We start from the raw sequence: 8772 nt of genomic DNA, 5'->3' as shown, positions 1-8772 counted from the left end.
ATCTATACAAACTTATCCAGCTCTAGTAGCAATGCAAATGAACACATTTCTTAAAGTTACTGGATTTAGATGTAAATTGTTTATTCAAGGAATATAAGAAAATGTAAAGTATTCTAACTACCATTTGGGCTGATACTAATATACAAAAAATCTGATTATTATTTTTCCCTGAGGAATGAAGTAGACACCCAAGAACCTCTAATCCCATCATTTCTAAGCATCTCCTTCCTGAACTCACTCTAGACGTCTTCAGAAGCCTCTGTGACGTCTAGAGGCTCTGTGTTCCAGAAGCCTCTGTGGAGATCAAAGTAAACCTTTAAGGGGTCCACTAAATCAGAACTATTTTTGTGATAATAATGAGACATTATTTGCTTTGTTCAGTCTTATTAACTCAGGAGTGTACAGTGGAGGTTTCTACAAGCTACCTGAATCGACATCACAGAAGATGAATGCAGAAACAGGTATGAGAATGTGTCTCCTATATAACCAAACATTAAAGAGACTTGCAAAAAATAGAAAACAAAGCCACTTGTCACTATGTTTTTCAGAAAATGTATTTGCATTAATAATACATTATGTATGTAAGTGTTTAATAGAAAAACAGAACTGTTTTCTCTTATTATGCACTCAACACAGAACACTCTGGTCACCAAAATGGGGGGATACGGGTGGGGTTTCTCACATTAAACCAGCTGCGTGTCATACAATTCAATTCAGCTCTGACCCTGAGTGAGCGCTGACTCCATAGGTCAAGAGCCCGATCCCATAAGACTGCCCCTCACCCCAGATGCCAGTCATAAGCCCCAGGTTGAGACCATGTACTTCTGACCCACCAGCTGTAGATCAGGGTTCCCACAGCCTCCTCCTCAGGTTTGGTAATTTTCCAGGATGACTCACAAAACTCAGGGAAACACTTTCCTTATGTTTACTGGTTTATTATGAAGGATACGATAAAGGACATAGATGACTAGCCAGACAAAGACATGCACAGAGCATGGTCCAGAAGGCTCCTGGGCACAGGAGCTTCTGTCCCCATGGAGTTGGGGTGCACCAGCTTCCCCGCACGTGGGTGTTTTCATCAACCTGGAAGCTCCCTGAACCCCATCGTTCAGGGATTTTTATGGAAGCTTCATCAAATAGACAAAATAAAACACCCAATTATTAACTCAATCTTCGGCCCCTTTCCCCTTCCCAGAGGTTGGGGGATATGGCTGAAAATTCCAAGCTTCTAATCATGTGTTGGTCTTTCTGGTTACCAGACCCCATCCAGGAGCCCACCAAGAGTCACCTCAGTAGAAAAAAAGATTATATCACCCAGGAAATTACAAGAGTTTTAGGAGCTAAATGCCAGAAACTGGGAACAGAGATCAAATATATATTTATTATTATTTCACAGTATGTGCTACTAAATGTATTGTTACTTTTATTAATAATTTTAAAATCGGGTTTTAATTTTTGTGATGGTAAATATCCAAAGATATAATTCACTTAAATACAAGCTCTTTGAGGTTTTCAATCATTTTTAAGAATATAAAGGAATTCTGAGACCAAAACATTTGAGAACTGCTGCTCTGAGCACAGACATTACCCTGTTCCTGGACAGAAGAGGACTCACCAGCTTCTGAAGCAGCCAGACTGTCATCGAGCTGCTGTGACTTTAATGGAGATCATTTTTCTTTTTGTTGAGGACAAAATTAAACATGTTCTATCCTCAATCATGTGAGTAACTTGGGGGGCTGCTTAATAACTTTCCTAACCTTCGACATTATTTATACTTTCTAGCCGGAGCGTTCTGTCCCTTCACCAAGAATATGAGGATGGGACAGATTCAAGTTTCTTTTCTCTTGTGTTTTTCTCTTGATAGATAGAGAAAAAGAGACATACATAAATAGAATTAAGATATATACTGATATTTACATTTAAACTAACCTGAACTATTCCACAAATTCTAAATAACACTTAATTTTGGGGAAAAAGACTCTGGTTTAGGGACAAGTTTAAAACTTGTACAGTTCATATTATCTAAACACATGCATGCTATTGTCATGTATAGTTATGTGGGTGCTGAAATTGTGGATGCTTTTGTTTTTAATGTTTAAAAATATATATTTTTAGTTACAGTGAATTAAATGTTTCCAATCTTACAAAATAACCCCAGGGGTCCAATTTGCATTAAAAGTTGCATTAGTCAAGAATTTCCTAATTCTCCTGCCTTTTGTTTATGTCCTTTGAAGGCAAGGACTATATTTTTTTATTTCATTTGGAGACTCCACACTTGTCAATGAATGCTAATAAAATTAATAAATATACACACAAACAGCTTTAAGACAGAAATAACCCAAGAAGACTACACCTGTGTAGCCCCATGTCCTGATAATCAATTTAATGCTCTTGGTAAATTATGGGCTCTGGTAGTTTTTATGACAATGAATATCAACACAGCAAAGTAGACAGAGAAATAACTTCCTTTGATTTATTAATAGTCCCTTTTGCAATTACCATATGTTTCCAATTATAAAGTAATGCATCTTGTGGTGGACTTCCAGAACAGAGGAGTGAAGACTCGATGAATGTGTATTTCATGAACAAAACAAACTAACGGCCAAAGAAATAAAATTAACCATTTCAGAATGCTGGCCATTAAATAAGCTTCAGAACATAATGAAAATCATTCATCAAAGAGAAGCCACTGGCCCTCAGTGAGACAACAGTGTCTGTGACATTTTAACTTGAGGTTTTTCTCATTTCTCTCCCTCTCCAGAACAGTAGTGAGGTAGCCAAAACCTAGAGGCACTGCAGACTAAGGACGGCTCTGACCTCTTTGGAGCTTCTTGAAAAGTACTATTCCAAGATCACAATTAGTGTTTTGTCTGAATTTGCAGCTTCCTTGATAATCTATGTGTTTCAAGTGCGATGGGTATTTGATTTGACCTGGAGCTCAGTTCAGCAGAGGTGAGGGACCCGCTCACAGGATATTACTGAAACAAGGGTAGCTACTGGAGACATGTCAACTGCCTAAGGCCATGACTTAAATTGGGGCAAACAAAAGCCTGGCTGGGAATCTTAAAACAAATCTTGGAAACCAGATGACCACTGGAAACTTTGACAAGTGCAACATATTCTTAGTTATCTAGGCTACGTGTATGACCGGGGAAATCCTGGGAAAGGAAAAGGCACCACCTCTGGCTGACCTTGAGGCTCTATAACAACAGGAAGTGACAGCTAATGCTGTCTTGGAAAATGCCTGAAGTCTGAAGGCCTTTGCACACAGACCCCCTTGGCAAAGTTTAGAAAAAAACATAGGCAAAGCATTTAAGGAAATAGGACCAATCATCGACCGACCACTAAATCATATTAACCCCAGTGTGACTCCTAGAAAGCTAGTCTTATTTTTTTTTTTTAAGAAATTTAAGAATAAAAGATAGTGAAAAACTCAGTGGTCCCACACTGCAAGAAATATAGAGTCTATGAAATTAGTCCAGGAAAGTCACTAAACAAATAGGTAGCAACAAGAAAAACAACTAAACTAAACAACTAAATTAAAAGCAGCTACAAAAAACCAACCACGAAGGAGTGGAAAAATCGGATACACAGTCTTTAAGTTGTTATAACACAATTGTTAAATTGTTGTCACATCCAAAATTCCCAGTCTTCATAACATATATGAGACATGCAAAAAAAAACAGGGAAGTATTCTAACCACGTGGAAAAAATATTACAAACAGAAAATATCCCCAAGGGCACCTACAGTTAAGACTTAGTGTACAAAGACTTAAAGTAAGCTATTATAAATATTTCCAAATAACTAAAAGAAATCATACTTAAAGAAATAAGGTAAAATACGAAAGTAATGTCTCACCAAATAGAGGCATTACTTTACATCAACAAAGAGACTGAAATTATAACATGGAACCAAATAGAAATTCTGTAGCTAAAAAGTGCAGTATCTCAAATATAAAATTCACTATAGAGGTTCAACAGCAAAACAGAGCAGGCAGAAGAAGAAACAGCAAACTTGAAGAAAAGTCCAATGAGGTTTTCCAGACTGAGGAGCAGAAAGAAAAAGAATGAAGAAAAATAAACAGATCCTAAGAGGCGCACAGGACACCAGCAAGCATACAAACATATGAATAATGAAGGTTCCAGAAAAAGAAAAGAGAAAGGATAAACACTTGAAGAAATAATGGTTGAACTCTTCCCAAATTTTATGAAAAATATTAATCTACATATTCAAGGAGCTTAACAAACTACAAGTAAAATAAACTCAGAGAGACCGATGCCTATTCATACCATAGTCATACTGACAAAATTGACCGAAGACGCAGAAAGAATCTTGAAAGCAGCAAGAGAAGAGAGAACAGCCATGGACAAAGGATTTCAATCAGACAGCCAATTCTCATAGAAGCCATGGAGTTCAGAAGACAATGGATGACATCTTCCAAGTGTTGTAATAAAAAGACTATCAACTAGGAATTCTACATCCAGATAAACTGTCTTTTAAAAATGAAGACATTAAGCCATTTCCAGATACACAAAAAAATGAGAGAATGTGTTACTATCACATACTAAATAGTAGCCTTTAAGCTAAAATGAAAGAACTCTGAAAAATAGTTCAAATACACACATAAAAATTATGAGCACTGTTAACGAAAAGTACACAGTTATTATGAAAGACAGCATAAGCATATTTTTGTTTATAACTCTTCTCCTTTTTTAAAAGACAAAAGCATAAGGCAGTATTATAAAACTGTATTGAAGACTTTATTAAGACGTCATTTATGAGAATAATAGCACAAAGCACAAGAGATGAGACAGACATATATTGAAGCAAACTTTCTGAATACCCTTGTAATTATTATTAACTTAAGTTACTAACCAAATTATATTGAGTCTAATTATAATTCCAAAAGTGACCACAAAGAAAATAACTCAAAAACTACAATAAAAGAAGCAACAAGGAAATTTAAAATGTACATTAGAAAATATTTAGCACAAAGGAAGGTAAGAATCAATGAATAAAGGAACAAAAAAGACATGGAATATAAAAAACAAAGACCAAATGGCAAAATTAAATTCTACCTTATCAGTAATATCACTCAGTGTTAATAAATTAAACATTCTAAACAAAATAAAGAAATTTGCAGTATATATTTTTTTTAATTTTTATTTTTTGAGATGGAATCTAGCTCTGTCGCCCAGGCTGGAGTGCAGTGGCACCATCTCGGCTCACTGCAAGCTCTGCCTTTCGGGTTCACGCCATTCTCCTGCCTCAGCCTCCCAAGTAGTTGGGACTACAGGCGCCTACCACCATGCCTGGCTAATTTTTTGTATTTTTAGTACAGATGGGGTTTCACTGTGTTAGCCAGGATGGTCTTGATCTCCTGACCTCGTGATCCACCCACCTTGGCCTCCCAAAGTGCTGGGATTACGGGCATGAGCCACCATGCCCGGCCAGCAGTATAGATTTTTAAAAGGCTCTTAATATATGCTATCTAAAAGAAAAATACTTTAAAGACACGAGTAGGTTAAAAATAAAAGGATGGAAAAAGATGAGCCGTAGAAGCAACAGCCAAAAGAAAGCTAGAGTGACTTTACTAATAAATTTCAAGACAAACGTTCTCACTAGAGACAAAGAAGGTCATTTACGTGCTAAACGTGTCAATCCATCAGAAGATACAATCTTTATAAACATACATACCCCTGAAAACTGAATACTCAGGTGCATGAAGCAAAACTGACAGGAATGAAGGGAAAAATAAACAATTCAACAATAATAGTGCATTTTCAGCACCCCACTTTCAATAATGGATAGAATACTAGTCAGATGATCCAGGAGACTCGAAACAACACTATCAACCTAATAGGCATATGCAGAATATACCACAGAACAAGAGAATACACATTCTTCTTACATGCTCATGAAATATTCTCCAGGATAGATCATATGCTCAGCCACGAAACACGTCTAAGTAAATTTAAACGGACTTGAATCACAGGAAGCATGTTTTCCAACCACAATGGAATTAAGTTAAAAAATAAATAATGGAAGGAAATTTGAGAAATTTACATATGAGTGGAAATGCAATAGCATATGCATATTTTTTTCCTCATTAAATTTTTTTAATGGGTCTCAAAATTCTGTGACAAATTTTTGGTCAAGTTGTTTCCATTAAAAAGTACTGATTTTAAAAACTAATAACTTACAACTGCCACACGCAAAAAAGAAAACCAAAGTGGTCCACAAAACATTCTCCTTTCCTTCTGAAGATTTTACGATGCATTGTTATCATTAACCAGTCTTTTACTACTAAACTTAAATGGCCAATTGAAACAAACAGTTCTGAGATCTTTCTTCCACCACTGATTAAGAGTGGGGTGGAAGGTTTTAGGGATAATATTCATTTAGGCTTCTGAGCTTTCTGGGCAGACTTAGTGACCTTGCCAGCTCCAGCAGCCTTCTTGTCCACTGCTTTGATGACACCCACCGCAACTGTCTGTCTCATATCACGAACAGCAAAGTGACCCAAAGGTGGATAGTCTGAGAAGTTCTCAACACACGTGGGCTTGCCAGGAACCTTATCAACAATGGCAGCATCACCAGACTTCAAGAATTTAGGGCCATCTTCCAGCTTTTTACCAGAATGGCAATCAATCTTTTCCTTCAGCTCAGCAAACTTGCATGCAATGTGAGCTGTGTGGCAATCCAATACAGGGGCATAGCCAGCACTTATTTGGCCTGGATGGTTCAGGATAATCACCTGAGCAGTGAAGTCAGCTGCTTCCATTGGTGGGGTTTTTTGCTGTCACCAGCCACATTGCCACGATGAACATTCTTGACAGACACATTCTTGACATTGAAGCCCACACTGACCCCAGGAAGAGCTTCACTCAAAGCTTCATGGTGCATTTCGACAGATGTTGCTTCAGTTGTAATGTTGACTGGAGCAAAGGTGACCACCATACCGGGTTTGAGAGCACCAGTCTCCACTCAGCCAACAGGAAGAGTACCAATACCACCAATTTTGTAGACATCCTGGAGAGGCAGGCAAAAGGGCTTGTCAGTTGGACGAGTTGGTGGTAGGATGCAGTCCAGAGCCTTAAGCAGCGTGGTTCCACTGGCATTGCCATCCTTATGGGTGACCTTCCATCCCTTGAACTAAGGCGTGTTAGCATTGGGTCCAGCATGTTGTCACCGTTCCAACCAGAAATTGGCACAAATGCTACTGTGTCGGGGTTGTAGCCAATTTTCTTAATGTAAGTGCTGACTTCCTTAACTATTTCCTCATATCTCTTCAGGCTGTGGGGTGGCTCAGTAGAATCCGTTTTGTTAACACCAACAATTAGTTGTTTCACACCCAGTGTGTAAGCCAGAAGGGCATGCTCTCGGGTCTGCCCATTCTTGGAGATACTAGCTTCAAATTCACCAACACCAGTAGCAACAATCAGGACAGCACAGTCAGCCTGAGATGTCCCTGTAATCATGTTTTTGATGAAGTCTCTGTGTCCTGGGGCACCAATGATAGTCACATAGTACTTGCTGGTCTCAAATTTCCACAAGGAGATATCAATGGTGATACCATGTTCACGCTCAGCTTTCAGTTTATCCAAGACCCAGGCATACTTGAAGGAGTCCTTTCCCATCTCAGCAGCCTCCTTCTCAAATTTTTCAATGGTTCTGTTGTTGATGCCACCGCATTTGTAGATCAAATGGTCAGTAGTGGTGGACTTGCCTGAATCTACGTGTCCAATGATGACAATGTTGATATGAGTCTTTTCCTTTCCCATTTTGGCTTTTAGGGGTAGTTTTCATGACACCTGTGTTCTGGCAGCAAACCCGCTGCGGAAAAAAAGCTGCAATAACATATTCTCAAATCACAATGGGTCAAAAAAAATCTCAAGGGAAATTCGAAAATATTTTGAGATTAATTAAAACAAAAACACAACATGCCAAAATTTATGGCTGCAGTGAAAGCAGTGCTTAAAAGGAAATTTATACCTGATTTGCTTTTATTTTACCCATAATATATTTTTGTTCTTTCTTCTCAACAAAAGGAAATTAAATAAACTTTGTGTATTTTACTGCATATCATTAATTTTTTAAAAAGTTGAGACTGTATTTCTCTGATTTAGTGCTCGTTATTCAGGGTAAGTGGCAAGGGCGAAAACTCCTTCCCCTTATATGGAGAATAATTTAATCTTTTGTATTATATCCTTTCTGTGTAACATTAGAAATTGAGAATGTTTTCCAGTTTCTAAATTTCAATACTTATTGGTATAATACAGAATTTTAGACCACTATTAATATGTTTACATTACATATACCTTCCATTTCAAAAAATATTTTGAAAAAATGTTTTAACTCTTAATACTTTTAGTACTTAACTTCAATTATTATATTTTCTGTAGTATTGAATCTGCTATGCACTGCCTTGCTCATTTTTTAGGATCTCAATCCATCTTTCCTAATCTCATCTTCTAATTTTTGAATTCTAATTTTTACTCTTAGTTCTTTTAAATTCCCTAATTTTTTTTAACTAGGATTTTTAACTTGAAGTACTCTAAAAATTTCAATACTTTCTTTTAGTAAATAAATGTTTATGGAAACATCTCCTCTAATACTAAAGTGGATTTTTATCAGTTCTGTGGCTTTTCTCTTTTGGTTCCTTCCTAGAGATGTGGTTCCATGGTCATGATCAAGGGGGAGATAAAGAGTTAGTGGGCCGGTGCAGTGCCTCACACCTGTAATCCCAGCACTTTGAGAGGCCAAGACAG

General features: G+C 37.3%; 1 pseudogene across 1 annotated transcript; it reads right to left on the bottom strand.

Moving 5' to 3' along the window:
* Window positions 1-6106: 6106 nt before the first annotated feature.
* LOC126950168 (elongation factor 1-alpha 1-like) lies at window positions 6107-7846 on the bottom strand (annotated as a pseudogene). Its single transcript, XR_007724075.1, has one exon. The product of XR_007724075.1 is annotated as an elongation factor 1-alpha 1-like (transcript).
* Window positions 7847-8772: the final 926 nt, after the last annotated feature.

This window comes from Macaca thibetana, chromosome 3 (assembly GCF_024542745.1).
Source record: "Macaca thibetana thibetana isolate TM-01 chromosome 3, ASM2454274v1, whole genome shotgun sequence".
NCBI lineage: Eukaryota > Metazoa > Chordata > Mammalia > Primates > Cercopithecidae > Macaca > Macaca thibetana.
This window is presented reverse-complemented; position numbering and strand designations above follow the sequence as displayed.